This window comes from Macaca nemestrina, chromosome 5 (genome assembly GCF_043159975.1).
Source record: "Macaca nemestrina isolate mMacNem1 chromosome 5, mMacNem.hap1, whole genome shotgun sequence".
NCBI lineage: Eukaryota > Metazoa > Chordata > Mammalia > Primates > Cercopithecidae > Macaca > Macaca nemestrina.
The window spans coordinates 161,993,660-162,011,202 of NC_092129.1; the positions used below are offsets into that span (position 1 = coordinate 161,993,660).

The 17,543-nt window shown below is 36.6% G+C and overlaps 1 protein-coding gene across 36 annotated transcripts in view; it reads right to left on the reverse strand.

The window, feature by feature from the left end:
• Nucleotides 1–17,543, reverse strand: part of LOC112426759 (uncharacterized) — a 551,288-nt gene that overhangs the window by 122,728 nt on the left and 411,017 nt on the right. For 14 of the 36 annotated variants that reach the window (XM_071097540.1, XM_071097571.1, XM_071097555.1 and 11 more), the window contains one exon: nucleotides 7,007–7,086. The exons of 13 other annotated variants lie outside the window; for them this stretch is intronic. The gene's annotated coding sequence lies outside the window, so the exon portion shown is untranslated. Of the gene's footprint in view, nucleotides 1–6,950; nucleotides 7,087–17,543 lie in introns of those variants that run through there. 9 more of the 36 variants (XR_011623994.1, XR_011623995.1, XR_011623992.1 and 6 more) reach the window with 1 other exon arrangement.

Sequence of the window (17,543 nt, forward strand, 5' to 3'; positions counted from 1 at the left end):
TGAAAAAACAAGTACAATGATCCCCACCTCACACTTGACACAAAATTTGAGTAAAAATAATCATAAACCTAAACGTAGAACCTAAAACTATAAAACTCCTAAAACATGAGAGAAAACAGCTGTAATCTTATGGTAGGCAAAGTTTTGTTAAATAAAACACACACACAAAATACAAAACTTTCAAGCTAAAATGGATAAATCAGACTTCATCAAAATCTAAAACTTTTGTTCTTAAAAAATCACTGAAAAATGAAAAGGGAAGTTATATTGTGGAAGAAAATTTTCTCCAAACAACTATCAGATAAAGGACTTGTATTCAAAATATTATAAGGAACTTTTGCAGTTAAATAATAAGAAACAACTCAAGTGTTTAGAAAAATGGACAAAATATTTGAATGGACACTTCGCAAAAGATAAGCAAATGGACAAAAGTGCATAAAACATACAAGCATCATTAGTGCCCATAGGAAAGCAAATAAAATATATAAGTGATACTGCATATCCATTAGATTGGTTAAAATCTAATGGAAAATAAAATATATAAGTGATACTGCATATCCATTAGATTGGTTAAAATTAAAAAGACTGACCATATCAAACACTGACAATGACTTTGAACAACCAGAACTCTTATTCACTGCTGGTGGGAATGTAAATGGCATAATCATTTTGGTAAAACATGTTGGCAGCATCATAAATAATTAAGCATACCATATAACCCAATTATTCCAGGTCTAGATATTTGCCCAAAAGAAAGGAAAAGGTATTTCCACACAAGGACTTGTATGCAAATGATCATAGCAGCTTTATTTGTAATAGCCATTAAGTGGAAACAATGCAAGTGTCCAACAAACAGGTAAGCAAAGGATGGCATCCTTATCCACACAATGCCTACTGAGCAAAGGGAAAGAAAAAAGAACGAAATTTTGATACACACAATGACATAGATGAATTGCAAAAATACACTAAGTGAAGACGCCAGGCCAAAAAACTGTGTATGCTTATGATTCTATTTATATAAAATTCTAGCGATGCAAACTAATTTATGGTGAGAAAAGACAAGTCAGTGGTTTTCTGGGGACGGAGTTGGAAGGAGAGAGGATGGCAAAGGGGCTCTGAGGAATGTTTTGAGGATAACAGAAATGTTCTTTATCTTGATTGTGGTGATGGTTTCACCAGTGTATAAACATGTCAAAACTGATAAAATTGTATTTAAATATGTACAGAATACTGTACTTCAATTATACCTCAATAAAGTTGTTTAAAAAATATATGTAATATAAAGCTGACAAAACACAAACACAACCCGAAATTTAAAAAGCTGCCAATGCACATTTGGTTTAAAGAAATCTCATTTAGCCTGTTTTGCCTCAAAATGGCTTTTGGCTTTTTAAAGATAAAAAGAAAATACTATATTTGACAAGATGTCATTATATTTAGTTACAGTGCTGCAAAAGTTTTATTATTTCAAAATGCAATGCTGTGTAATGTGCTTTATATACTTTTCCTCAACCGAGTCCCAGTGGAACATCTACAACTGAAATACTGACTCTTGTAATTTATTATATATATTGAATATTACACTAAAGAATAATCTGTAAAAAGGTCAAGCATATTGTCAAGTGGTCAGAGTATTAACAAAAGTGATGAATTTTACAAAAAGGACCATGTCCCTACACATAGATTGTTATATATATGTGATTATACAGTTACAGATCAATATAAAAATATTAATATACGTAATTCAAAAGACATACTTTCTAAGTAAAAATGTGCATACCACATTTACACAATCTAATAAAGAAATATCAATACTTTGCATTCCTATAGTATCTACATCCTTGAAGTATATCCGTAGCTATTGACTAGAGATCATTGTGATGAAGCAATTACACTAACCTCTAAATCAGGTTAAAAAAAATCACCTTTTGCTTCTATCCGGCTCAGTTTCCTTGAGCGAAGCTCGTTTTCTCACTAATAAAATGAGGAGGTTGGGCTTGATTATCTTTTAACTCTCTTTCAAGTTTGAAATTTGCTTTATTTTTATCCTCACACTAATAAGGAAAGCAGGATCGAAGAATGATGCTGAGAGAGGTTAAAGGAGTTGTACAAAGTCACAGGAACTGCAATTAGAGGCCCGGTCTCACATACCCAGCCCCAGACTCTTTCCACTGCCACATACTGCTCTAAGCCTGCCCTGTAATGATCTTAGGAACAGGATACACACTCATCATCTGCAAGACTTTGATGAATTTCTGCCTGGAAAGGCGAAGAAAAAAAGACACATAGTCATGAGCTTATGATTCTAAGACACTTGGCCTTTTATTTTTGCATCTAGAATTATCAGCACCTGAGCTTAGGAAGAAAAATAATTCTTTGAGAAACGGACTTATACTTTATTTCATCTCAGTATTTATCTTCTTTTATGGATATTTAGTAAATGTGTGCTCAACAATCTGACTACTAGCATTTCTTCCCTCAAGAATAATTTTTGTTTAAGGAAAGGTCAGTTGATTAAGAAACTGGAGAGTCATCACTGGGGTTCAAAGCAAAGCAGAGGTTTCATGTTCACTTCCTATTTTAACCAAAGGTCTCTGGGTGTTTGGATTTGGAAATTTGTGCCGCAACACAGGAAGGATATGGATTGTAGGATTAAAGCCACCTGAATTTTAATACTAGCTCTATTATTTGACAACTTTGGATTTTGAGGGATTGAATTTCAATGCCGTCTTCACCTGTAAGCAAGATCATTTCTACCCTTGAAGGTTAGAACATAAAAATAATTGCTTATCACAATATTTTATTACAAAAATTTTCACACACACAGAAAAGTTAAAATAATTATGCAATGTAAGCCCATTTTTCCCTCCACCTAAATTCTATCATTGACATTTGGTTATATATACACCTATGCATCTTCACATCCCTCTCTTAATCAATGTATTTTACTTTTTGATTCATTTCAAAGTCAGTTGCAAACATCAGTACACTTTACCCCTAAATGCTGCAATGCTTTACAGTATTTTATATGCAAATTTTACATACAGTGAAATATACAAAATGTACACCACTCAATAAGCTCTAGCAAATACATACACCTGTATAACAAAAACCTCCATCAAGATACTGAACATCACTATCACCTCCAAAATTTCATGCCCCTTCCTGGTAAATCCCTGCTGCAATCCCTTCTGTTCTGATATATTTTCATCAAAACTTAGTTCTACCTGTTCAAGAACTTCATAGAAATGGAAACATACAGTAGGTATTCGTTTGTATAAGGGTTTTCATGCAGAATAAAAGTTTGGGGGATTCATTGATGTTGTTGCATGAATGTGTAGTTTCTTCTTTGGCATAGCTGGCAAGTATTCCACTTAGGAATCCCATAGTTCATCCACTCTCACTTTTGGCTATTCTAAATAAAACTGTTGTAAATATTCCTATAGACTTTTGTAGATATATTTTTTTATTTCCCTTTGGAAAATATCTAGAAGTAAAATTGTAGGTTCCAGAGTAGGTTTGTATTTAGCTTTATAAGAAATTTCTAGGCTTTTATCCATAGTGGCCGCACAATTATACACACTCACTAAAAACATAAACGTTCCAGTTGCTCCACATCCTGACCAATATTTGCTGTCGGTCTTTTTAAATTTAGCCATTCTAGTGGATGTCTCTCATCATGGTTTAATTTGCATTCCCTTGATAATTAATAAAAATTGAGCATTTTTCATCTTCCTTACCTGAGTCTTTGGCCTCTTTTTTATTGAATCGTCTTTTTGTTACGAGTTTTAGAGTGCTATATATTCTGGATACTAACCCTTTGTCATATATATATTCTGTAAATTTCTTAACAATGCCTTCTGATTAGCTCAAGTTCAACTTTAAGTCTAGTTTTTCAGGTTTTTTTGTTTTTTGACAGGGTATCACTCTATCACCCAGGCTAGAGTGCAGTGATATGATCACAGCTCACTGCAGCCTCAATCACATGGGCTCAAGTGATCCTCCTACCTCAGCCTCCTGAGTGGCTGGGACTACAGGTGTGTACCACCACGCCCAGCTAATTTTTTGTAATTTTGGTAGAGATATGGGTTTCAGCCATGTTGCTCAGGCTGGTCTTGAACTGCAGGGCTAAAGTGATCCACCTGCTTAGACCTCCCAAAGTGCTGGGATTACAGGGATGAGCCATTGTACCTGGCCCAGTTTATCAATTTTTATTGCTTTCTGTGACCGAAGACACTTTCACCTATCCACTACATTGCAAAGATATTCTCCTATGTTTTCTTTCAGATGCATTATAATTTTGGCTTTTTTTAGGTTGGTGAACCATCTCAAAATAGTATTTGTGAATGGTGTGAGGTAGGGGTTGATGCTTCAGTTATTCCAGCATCATTTTCTACAAATATTTTCCTCTCTCCATTGGGCTGCTTTGGCACATATATTGGAAATCAGTCCATTGTGTAAGTGTGGGTCTATTGCCAGGCCTTCAACCCTATTCCATTGATCTGCTTGCCTGTTTTTATGAAGGTGTCATGAAGTTTTGATTGCTGTAGTTTTGTAGTAAGTTATGAAGCCAGATAGTGTAATTCCTCCAACACTGTTCTTCTTTTTCAACGTTGCGGAAGATATCCTAGCTTTAGCTCATTTTAAAGGAATTTTAGAATTAGGTTGCCTTCCTGCAGAATAAATAAAACAGCCTGGTAGGCTTTATAAGTGATTACACTGACTTTATAGATCAATCTGGAAATAACAGACATCTCAACATTATTGAGATTTCTAATCAATAAGCATGGCATCTCTTTCTAGATATTTAGGTTGTCTTTCATTACTTTCAGAAATGTGTTATAGTGTTTGGCATAGAGGTTCTGCATGCATTTTGAGAGCTTGTTTGGAGGTTCTAGCAGGGGAGCACAGCTACTGATACACTCTTCACCGAAGACAGGTCCTCCTGTATATCAGGGGTGGCCTTCCTCTTCGATCAAGCGTGCAGCTTCAGGAAGGATACACACGGAGCAGTAAGGGAGGTAGGGGATACCCGCCTGGCCATCCAGATCAGCCAAATCAACCTTGGTGATCAATGGGGTAACAGATGTCACAGCCAGATCACCCTCACATCCTTGCATGTATTCTGTTAAAGGTATTCCTGAGTATTTTGTGTTTCATCATGATAATGTAAGTGGAATTTAAAAATTATTTTTCCACTTATTTGTACTAGCATCTAAAAATACATTTGAATTTGCATATCAACAATATATCCTGTAACCTTGCCAAATTCATTTACTATTCCTCATAGTTGTTTTGTAGAGTCATTAGGACATACTGTGCCATCAACCATATCATCTGCAAACAGACAGTTTTATTGCTCCTTTTTCAATCTGTATTTCTTTTATTTCATTTTCTTATCCTATTGCACTAGCTATGATCTCCAACACAATGATAATTAAAAGAGCTGAGAGTGGGCATCCTTACCTAGTTATAAATCTTAGGGAGAAAACATTCAGTATTTCCCTATTAAGTGTAATGTTAGTTGTAGATTTTTCATATATTCACTTAACAGATTGACATTCCTTACCATTGCACCTTTGCTTCAAGTTTTTATTATAAATAGATGTTCCCTTTTGTCAAATAATTTTTCTATATTATTTAAACTATCATATATTTTGTCTCCTCTATTGTGTGGCTCTGGTGAATTATACAGGTTAGTCTTTAAGCATTTAACTTTGCATTCCATGGATAAATCCCAATTTTATGCATTGCTACATTCCATTTCATATTTTCTTAAGATATCTATTTTTAAAACTTATTTTTTTGAATCAAGTTTATGATGGCTACATAAAATGACATGTTCCTACCTCCTCTATTTTCTGAAAGATTTGCATATTAGTGTTGTTTCTTCCTTAAATGTTTGCTAGAATTTACTAGTAAAACCAATTAGGCCACAAGTACCTTTTAATAATCATTGCAAACCAGGAACTGCGTAAGATATTTTATTATCATCACTGTTTATAACAACACTTCAAATTACATAAAACCTACTTTAAACAGTCAAAATTTAGGGTTGAGAGAAATTAAATAACTTACCCGAGGACATGCAGCTATATGTCATGTACAAACATCAGGTATATTTAGCTCTAAAGTTTTTAGTCTACCACAGAATGTCATGGTAGATTTGAAGTTGTACAGATAAATATCACTTCAAAACTCCCTTAATACATGGCACTCATAAACTGAGCAAGCATCTCTACTGGTCACTAGTTGATTTTTCAAGACAAGGAAGTTTTTTTTTTTTTTTTTTTTTTTTAATGTATTAGAACCAAAATCCAATTTTAGACATGCCACTAATCTCATTCTTAAAAAGAAGAAGGCACATTAGACAGTGAAGTTAGTTACATTTAATATCAACTGTAGATCAGGACTCATTCACTCCAGCCCATTTTTGTTTCAACATTTTATTTATGTAACTGTATTTACTAAGAACCTATAAGTATGTTAAATAAGTTATTGGCTATGCTTATTTCTTCACTAGTAGTTCTTCGTCATATACAAGGCATGAGAAGTTTCTTCAAATAAATTAGATAGTGGAGTGCCAATTAAATAAAAGAACCCTATAAAGAAAGTCACATTGGTGCAGCATGAATTACCCAAAAAAGATCTAACATTTTTATTTTATCTGATGCTGAAAACAGGTAAACAACATAGATCTCTAGTTTCTTTATGGTTCCCTGGTAACCCAAAAAAAGCAGATCATATGTATTTCTCAAGATGAAATATTTCATTGTGTAATGGGTTTAGATTATGAGTCAAAAATAAAATAAAACGAACACCAATCATATCAGGCATACAGACAAACCATGCATTGACTTTGTTATGTATGAATACAGTGTGAGAAAGAGGATAAAGGCACACAATCCCAACATATATTTTCTAATACGATTTCCTTCATTTGAACTTACCAATAGAGCAAAAAGGAGTGAGACAGCTAGGTAGTCATCCAGTTTTTCTTTTAACAAACAAACTCTATCCATCCATTTTTCTCAATCATCTTAATAGTGTGAGTAAAGAGTGTTTCCAGGTTCTTAGAATACAGAGCTAGGGAAAAAATTAAGTTGACAGGGTTCAGTTTTGACAGTGTATCCAGCTGTTTATAGCTTTTCATTTTTTCCATAAACCTAACTGGTATCAGTATATGTAAAGTTTCTAACACTTCCAGCTAGGGAATACTTCACAGAAGAAAAATGCTTTCCTTGGAGTTTACAAATGCCATTTGGTCTAATTTTTCAGCAAGGGTTTGTCTAGTTAGATTATGAGATTTTTCCTGGAGAGCAACAGCAAGAGAATGTCCCTCATGCTGTCAGAGAAAGAGAGTTATATTTTTGTTCCTTGGAAGAAACATATAATGTAATGGGCAAAAAGTCAAGTGGGTGGGGAGCCATTAGCCCACATAAACCTCCAGAGAAATCTCTAAGAAAAAGGCATTCTAAATAACACGCTCCACTAGCATATTTTCTTTTAAAAAAATACGTCCAAGAAAGTAGATGCAGGCTGGGTTTTATGGGACAGGACTCATGCTGTCCTACCCAGACAGCAAGAGTTACTTAGGGAAAACAAAGTTTGAAACATGGGTAAGACTAACGGCAAAAATTGAGCCCAGAAGGTCAGAGATTAATGGTGGGACTACAAAGATGTAAGTTAGGAGCTGGTTCAGAGAAAGAGAACAGGAACAAAGAAAGAGCATCTCGTAAGATTTCTGCAAGTCTTTCTACATCTGAATTTCTCATCTATCAGATGGGCATGTCTATGGCAGTGTCAGAATAGCTTAAAAAGCTAAAAAGCAAGACATAGGCCAAAATTTAATTCTGAACTATCAACTCTGAGTTAGGAACCAAATATCCTGCCATATTATTATACAGTACATACTTCTTGAACAGTTCAACAGAAGACCTTTGTGTTTTTTTCTTTCTATAAATGATCTCCATTTTAGGTGAATCTGATTTTTTTTAATCTGCATTTTTTTTTTTTTTTTGAGATGGAGTTTCACTCTGGTGCCCAGGCTGGAGTGCAGTGGCATGATCTTGCCTCACTACAAGCTCCGCCTCCCGGGTTCACGCCATTCTCCTGCCTCAGCCTCCCGAGTAGCTGGGACTACAGGCGCCCGCCACCATGCCCAGCTAATTTTTTGTATTTTTAGCAGAGATGGAGTTTCACCATGTTAGCCAGGATGGTCTCGATCTCCTGACCTCAGGTTCCGCCCGCCTCGGTCTCCCAAAGTGCTGGGATTGCAGGCGTGAGCCACTGCACCCAGCCTAAATCTGCATTTTTAAAACTACTAAATTTTAAGCTAATAATGTCCCACTGATGTCACAAGGACTCACTAGGGGATCACATTATGTTTTAAACCCATTCGGTGCTTAATATGATTTGATCTGTAAAATGCTTTTGAGGTATCCGTTCATCATGGACATGGATATTTACTTAGTGTGGTGATTAAAGGGAGGAACTCCAGAGTGAGGCTGTTTGGGCTGAAATCCCAGCTTTACCAGTTACTAGCTGTATAACCTTGGGCAAGTTAGGAAACCCTTTGGAATCAGTTTATTTCACTGCGCAATGAGGAAAAGAGCAATACCTATCTCATATGACTGTGAGAATTAAATAAGTTCTACAGAAAGCATTTTTAAAAGTGCCCTAGCCAGAGGAGGTCACATCTAGCCAGAGGAATTACTTCTTGTTGCTGTTATACTATGTGACTATAAATCATACCTTTTTTTTTCCTTTTGACTGGATTCAAAAATGTTCTCTTTCAAGAAATTCCATAAAATCAGGTTTTTCCTTCTATTTTAACATCTGCCAAACTCTCTTCTTAAAGAAATTGAAATTACTTGGCTTATGGTCAAATTTAATGGTGAAGACTGAATCTATAAATCTACAAAGACTTAGAAAGGGATTTATAAAATAGTAACTTATAACTCAATTACTATTTGAATGGCCTGGTTGTGCCTGAAAGTAATTAACTGAGCAAGACCTGAGTATGTGTGTACCTCCAAGATACCCACAACCGATCCCGTGGTGGAATCAGATGTAGTTAGAGAAACTGTGATAACTCAAATTTTCCCAGCTCTGATCATCGCCTCCGTCATTAGATCCTACGGCCAGTTTTTTGTGTCAGGGTCCCCGTGAACACCACTGGACACTCCCACAAAGGCATGAGAACCCCTGGGAGTGATAAAGCCAAAACAGCAGTGTCTGGCACTGGTGCTGCTTTTAGTAGTGTTACACGACTTTGGAGTAGCCCTGCTATAGTGCTGCAAGTGTCTCAAAACTTTTACTCAAACGGCTCTGTAGCATCTTATTTATGGCCCTGCTGTTTCCCAACTCTCAAACTCTAGGTTGTCTTATACTTTAATTTCTTTTTCCTTTTTTTTCTGGAGACAGGGTCTCACCCTGTCACCCAGGCTGGAGTACAGCTGTATGATCATGGCTCACTGCAGCCTCCACCTCCAAGGCTCAAGCTATCCTCCCACCTCAGCCTCCCGCGTAGCTAGGATTACAGGCACATACCGCCATGCCTGGCTAATTTTTTTAAAAAGTTTTTTGTAGAGACTGGGCATGGTAGCTCACGCCTGTAGTTCCAGCATTTTGGGAGGCTGAGGTGGGAGGAGTACCTGAGCCCAGGAGTTCCAGACTAGCCTAGGTAACATTGTGAGACCCTGTCTCCACACACAAAAAATTAATTTTTTAAAAAATTATTTAGGCATGGTGACATGTGCCTGTAGTCCCAGCTACTACTTGTGAGCCTGGATGGGAGGATTGCCTGAGCCCAGGCAGTCTAGGTGGCAGTGAGCCAGGATCGTGCCACTGCACTCCAACCAGGCTGACAGAGCAAGACCCTTTCTCAGAGAATAGAAAAAAAGAATTTAATTTCTTAGAATTTAAATTCTACTAAAAATCATTTCAAATATAGGTGTTTTGCAGTTTATATAAACAGTTTCTTATGCAAATTCCAGATAATTCTGTCTTGGGGGGATGAGTTATAGATTAGTGAACATACATATATTTCTTTAAATTGTGCAAAATGGATATTACTAAGCTGTATTTGCAGGTTGGGCCTTCAGTGGCCACGGCCTCTGAGTCCTGTTTCACATTGAAAACAACCAATAGAGCACATATATCCCCCTTGAAGGGAGAGAAGGTACAATCTGTGTAGTTCTAAAGTCTTGCCAAATGACTTCAGAGCCAGTTACTGAGCTGGAGCCGAGGGTGAGAGAAACACTAGTGAGCTAATTTTGCAATGTTTATATTTGTAACCAGTTACCTAGTAAGCACATGAGAAATTTAGGCCGGGCACGGTGGCTCACACCTGTAATCCCAGCACTTTGGGAGGCTGAGGCGGGTGGATCACCAGAGGTCACAAGTTTAAGACCAGCTTGGCCAACATGGTGAAACCCCATCTCTATGAAAAATAGGAAAAAATTAGCTGGGCATGGTGGGCACCTGTAATCCCAGCTCCTCGGGATGCTGAGGCAGGAGAATTGCTTGAACCCAGGAGGTGGAGGTTGCAGTGAGCCAAGATTGTACCATTGCACTCCAGCCTGGGTGACAGAGCAAAACTCCATCACAAAAAAAAAAAGAAGAAGAAGAAACTTGAATGAAGCCAAGAAAAGAAAACTCTGTTGAATATTAGAAGTCCTCCTTATATCATACTTTGCTGTTCATCATTGCTGAGTAACTGGAGGACACAGCAATAATAATAATAATCTCAGCGCTTGTAAAGTGGTCCATACCTGTAATCTCTTTCAAAGAAAAAGTAAATTAGTTTCACAAATTAGCTTAAAGATTTTGCTGGGTTATTAGGGTTGCTACTGTTTTTACAAAAGGCCATTCATCAGGGAAGGCCAAATTCTGAGCCCTCTCCAATCCTGTAGATCTCTGCCAAGAGCTACATGTGGCAATGGAGTGAGGGCTTGACATGTGACTAGTCTAAATTGCAAAATACACACCAGAATTCAGACTTCGTACAAGATAAGGAATGTAAAATATCTCAGTAATTTTATATTGATGACCTACTGATATATTTTGGTTTAAACAAACATTATTAAAATTAATTTCCCTTGTTTCTTTTCGCATTTTTTATGTGGCTCCTAGAAGTTTTGAATTTCTTGATATGGTTTGCACTTGAGACCCATGTTACATTTCTCTTGGACTGCACTGGGCTAGCCCAGTCGGAGAAAAAAGTAGAGAAGAGTAAGCAGAGCTCACAACAATCACTACAGGGAACACAGTCCTTGTCCTGGATATTCCATTCCTCAAAGTGATATAGAAACTTGGATATGAAGAACCTATGAATGGCTAACTTTCCTTCTAATAGACAAGTCTTTTAAAAGCATCAATTTATTAAATTACATCTATGGCTTTGAGGTGATAACAGATGAGTTGTGTAAATAGAGCATTACACATAAAAATTATCAATAGATGGTAGCCTGTTTTGGGTGTGTTTTGGCTGACAAGTGATACAGACAAAAGAATTACCCACTCATAGCCACAATTCAAAACCACTTGGCAAATAGTCTAGTTTAGCGGTTGGCAAACTATGGCATGGGAACCAAATCCAGCCTGACACCTGTTTTATAAAAAATAAAGTTTTATTGGAACACAGCCATAGCCTTTCACTTCCATATTGTCTATGGCTGCTTCTGTACTAAAATGGCAGAGTTGAGTAGTTGTGAAAGAGATCATACAGTCTGTAAGGCCTAAAATATTTACTATCTGGACCTTTACATAAAAATGTTTCTGATGCCCGGTCTGTGGTTAACACTAAAGTAAGAGTGGTTCCTTTAAGTCAGATCATGTCTTTGCTCTGCTTAAACTTTGTGACTGGCTTCCCAGCTTAGAGTGAACAAGGAAAAATAGTCAGACCTCATAGCAATCAGCTTCTGGCTCTTCCTGCCCTGCTCCAGGTGGTCTCCTTGCTGGTCCCAGAATACGCCAAACAAGCATCTACTTCAAAGTCTTTGTCCTTATGGCTTCCAGGTGCCCTCCCTCACCTCCTTCAGGTCCTTGTGCAAGTATCAGTGATTGCTGTATACAAAATAGCTGCCTCCTCCCCTTTGCTGCTTTGTATTTCTCTGTAGCACCAATCAGTAACTGGCCTACCACAAAATTCATTTCTCTGTTTACTCTTTTTCCTCCAACCAGAAAGAAACTCCACAAGAACAGGTATTTTTGTCTGTTTTGCTTGCTGCTGTATCCTTAGCACCTAGAAGGATATCTGGCCTCCAAAATACATGAAAGAGTGAGTAGGCAGTTCACTGTTTCTCTAACCACATATGAGCTAGAAAAAATGCGGGCAAGATATGGTTCCTACACTAAGTGATAAGAAATATAATCAAATAATTAAAAAATATATATGCCTGGACATAAGAGGATCAGACACATGGAGATAAATGCATGCCCTCTCTCCCTTCCTTCCTGCCCATCCCTATGCATCCATTCATCAACCCAATCATCCACCTGCCCAGCAAGAAAAACATTTATTGTATTAGGAGAAGCATGGTGGTCTGAGGAAAGTAGTCAGCTCCAGCCATAATTAATGTTGAAAGGCTTTTTGGAAAAGTGTTATACACGATGGGGGCAAAACCACTGTCCAAGCTGGGGATACTGGAGAAAGGAAGACATTTCCACAGTTATGATGGCTTAGACCATTGGTCTTCAAATTTCATTCAAAAGGTATTTTTTCTATAAGAAATCTTACAGAACTCCAATATATAAATAGAGGTCTTTGATAAAGTCTTCTTTTCCTGAGGAACCCAGAGAGATGTTACCTTCCCTTTCTCTGACCCCTGTTCTCCATGGCATCAGAGGCAACTCTGTCCTTAAGACTCCTTAGAACACAGTTTGAAAATGAACAACTTCTAGAAATGAGACTTCAGAGTTTTCATCATTTTCATAATTCCCAAAACTTATTAGAAGCTAGAAAAAATTAGGAAACCAAAAATTAGGAATCTGGCTTGGTAAAATTAAGACTATGTCCCATCATAGATGTCATAGGAGATGTGATAGACATATAACGAGACATGCGTTCTCAGCTACACTCCTAGTTCTGCCTTAATCATTTGTCATCTTATTATTATTATGATTAAATGGCAGTCAAGGTAAATGAAAATGTAGACATCAGCAGCAGTAACTGGATAAAGATCAAGACTCTAATGCTGCTGACAGAGCAGACACACAGCCAGGCACGAAGACGAGCTCTTATTGCAGTTCTGACTGTAAGGACTGCTCTCAGAACAACCCTTTTACAATTTTCCTTCCCCTTCTTCATATCCTATTGCTAATATCTGGACATACGCTTCTGGGAAAACAGAAAGGTCCGCTTTTCTGTTAAATACTTTAGTTGCTTATCAGTCTAGGCAACTGTTTGAGCTCACCTGAAAAGTTAAGTGATAAATCACTGTCATTTATTACCACCAATCAGAAAAAAAAAAAAAAAATCATGCAATTTATCAACATCATACTACAAATACTGAGATAGGAAGTTTCATATAGTACAGGAACATGTTTACACAAAGTTTGGGAGTCCTATGTTGTATTGATTGCTTTAAACAAAGAAATATTTCGTGTGTGTGTGTTTGCGTGAAAAAAAAAATATATATATATATGTATATTCTACGTTTATACTGTACCTGAACAAATGCTTCTATTTTTCTTTTTCTAAAAAGTAAAACTAAAATTAAATTCATCTCCATGCCTTTATCAGCAACAAACAACTCTTAACCACCAGAGGCAATACCATAATATTCAAGAAAATGCCTTCACCTTGGGCTTTGACATCGGCAAAGTGTTTAAAGGTTAATTACCTGAAAGCTTAGGGTAATTTCACTGGATCAAATACATAAAGTTATTTTTATCTCTTAAGTGTACATTTTAAGGCTAGGCGCAGTGGCTCACACCTGTAATCACTTTGGGAGACTGAGGCAGGAGGATCACATCAGCCCAGGAGCCTGGGCAACATGGCAAAAACCCACCTCTACCAAAAAAAAAAAAAAATTATCTGTAAGTAGTGGTGCATGCCTGTAGTCCCATCTACTCAGGAAGCTGAGGTAGGAGGATAGCTTGGGCCCGGGAGACGGAGGTTGCAGTGAGTTGAGATCATGCCGCTGCACTCGGGCCTAGGCCATAGAGCGAGACTCTGCCTCAAAAAAAAAAAAAAAAAAAACCCAAAAGTATACATTTTAAATATGATAAAAATATAAATATTATAGCATAACAGGCCAACTATCAACACTGAGCCACAAGGGAGTCTTTGTTCTGCTACTCTATCTGCAGCCTCATTTCTAACCCTGGAAACTCTATTCAGATAGCTTTATTCTAAATATCAAGTAATACACATTTACGTTTTCAGGACTAGTTCACACAAGAAATAAAACTTTTCATTGATGAGAAACTGACCGATATAATGCCAAATTCTAAGTGGTACAATATTTCTTCTTGAGTTTTCTTGAGCCAAAATATACTGACAGCCACATTTCAAAATTGAAGAAGAATTTTAGGATGAAAACAGATATAGTAAGGAGGGCCAATTATTGTTCCCTTTGAATGAAGTTGTTAAACTTTGTATATTTTTGTAGAGAGCTTTCAAAACAAAAGTAGTGCTGTGACCAGTCAATTCAATTAAGGCCTGCTCTGATGCCAGGTTAAGAATCCAAAGTCCACATACATGGTTCTCCCGTTCCACATCAAGATAGCCTTTAAACAAGTCATAGAAATTAGCACTCAGGGAAAAAAAAAGTTTAATAGTATCAACAACTGCCCTCTGCTCTCCAATTCAAGTCCTAACACAACAAGCCACATTTACATTTCTTACCATCTAAGAACAGGTGGCCTTAATTAATTAATTAAATAACCCAATACCACCTTGCCTCTAGACAGTAGTATATATAATATACATCAAACCACGCTCCAGGAAACAATCCCATGTGGTCATAGTACTGAGCAGAAAATGTATAGAAAATATTCAGACACAAGTTGGACTTGTTATATTTATATACCTGTAGTATTGGACAATCAGACTGAAGATGTTGGAGAAGGAGAAGATAGAGAGGAAGAAGAGCAGGAGGAGAAAACAAACAATATCTTTTGCACGTAAGTATATTATGATTTTTATATCAATGGCAATGAATGATAAAAAGCAACATAATAGTAATTAAATAATCCAAATTAAAATGATGAAATTCTATTTTCACAAATAAGCTACTCAGTGGTTTCATTTTTTCTTATTGTGAGTTAAATTTTGGTAAATTTGGTCTTGTGCTTGACAGTGTATGGCAGTCTAAAAGGAATATAGACATATATCTCCACAGCAAATAGTCTTCATCCAACAATTTGACTCTCTATATCTCTTCATAAGTAAAAAATCCAAAATATGGAAAAAAGATATTGTAAAAAAAAGTCTATCTTAACTAACAACAACAACAACATATATTCTTTGGCTTAAGACTCCATACTGTATAATTTGACATATTTAATTCTTATTTTCTGATGTTGTCTTTTTTTAAAACTAGACCGTAAACTCCTTGAGGGCCACAACTGCATGCTTTTCATCTCTCTGTGTTTGGCTGTTGGTCAGTACTCATTATTTGTAATGTACAAGTCAAATCAGATAACCAGTCAGTAACTGAGATGGTTTTCCTAAGTGGTCAGATTATGACACTGGAGGGTATTTCTAGATGTCTCTTCAAATACCCACAGGAATTTCGAATTTACTATGTAGATCTTATAAAGATCAATTCCTGGCATTGTGCTAGTGTTTTATACCAGTGTTTTAATGTACTTCAGCACACATGTCAAAAAAATAAGGGAATCAAGAATGAGCTCTTAGAAATCAAAATTATTTTATTTTAAGTTCTGGGATACATGAGCAGGATGTGCAGGTTTGTTACACAGGTAAACATGTGCCATGGTGGTTTGCTGCATCTATCAACCCATCACCTAGGTATTAAGCCCAGCATGCATTAGCTGTTTTTCTGGGTGTTCTCCCTCCCCCTATTCCCACCCTGACAGGCCCCAGTGTGTGTATTTCACCTCCCTGTGTCCATGTGTTTTCATTGTTCAGTTCTCATTTACAATTGAGAACATATGGTGTTTCATTTTCTGTTCCTGCATTAGTTTGCTGAGGATAATGGCTTCCAGCTCTATCCATGTCCCTGCAAAGGACATGATCTCATTCCTTTTTATGGCTGCATAGTATTCCATGGTATATATGTCCACATTTTCTTTATCCAGTCTGCCATTAATGGGCATTTGGGTTGATTCCATGTCTTTGCTGTTGTGAATAGTGCTGCAATGAACATACACATGTATGTATTTTCATAATAGAATGATTTCTGTTCCTTTGTGTATATACCCAGTAGTGAGATTCCTGGGTCAAATGGTAAGAAATCAAAATTTTGATTGCTGAAAAACATTAGTGAAAGGATTAGAAGATAGAGTCAAAATCTTCCAGATCATAAGGACAAAGACAGAAAGATGACAAATATGAAGGACAGAGAAGAGACGCAGAAGCTCAAGTCAGGGGACGCAATATCTGACTGATAGGAGTCCCATTAAGAAAGACCAGAGAAAACCTAGGGAAAACACATCAAAACAATGCGAGAAAAGTCTCAGGGCCAAAGGGAGGAGTAGTTTCCAGATTACTCTAAGTACCATTCAGGATTAATAAGCCCCAAACATCATTATGACATTTGAGAACACTGAGATGCAAAGAAATCTGAAAAGTTTAATGACAGAAAACAACATTGAATCTAGACAGAGAATTCCTTTTTTTAAGGCTTGTATTTCTTCTCCCAGCAAGAAAAAACAAAGATCAAAAACTTGAGGGTTAAGAAATTATACAAGAAGGTTATAGGTCAAGTTTGAAGCAAACTAAATGTTGTATGGTTTCAATCAGTGATAAAATTAAATAAAGAATCTTCATTTGGCCTCTTGCATTTGACCCCTTTCACAGAGAGACACAGGGGTCAAAAAATTGGAAAAGAAAAGTATGTAATCAGAGCATCCCAACTGGCCCTTTGTTGAAAAGTATTTGCATATGTAGCATAAACACTGCTTACTGGCTTTCAATTTTTACTATCAAGCTGAATAGGAACTATGAGAGATTTCATAATGGTTACAGAATAGCATTACTAACAACCTTAGAAATAGGAAGTAAATGTACAGTTTATATATGTTGGAAAGTAGAAAGGTACAGAGAGCTAGAGAAAAGGATACAGTGCCTGTATCTTCAACTCATGAAGTAGATTTTTAAATACACTATGTAAAATTACCCAAGGACACCAGAAGGAGAGCTTTTTAAAAAGTAGTATCATTAAAAATTTCTACTGAGGAAAATTATAAGACATAGAGACATTTCTCTTGATTGAGACTGTTGAGATTCCTTTATATTTGATGCAAAGTCCGTACATTAGTAATGAACAATTAAAGATCAAGAAAAAGCACATGTGCATGTTAGTCTAGTTTACAGAAGGCATCTCTAGAAACTCACATGAAGCACCACT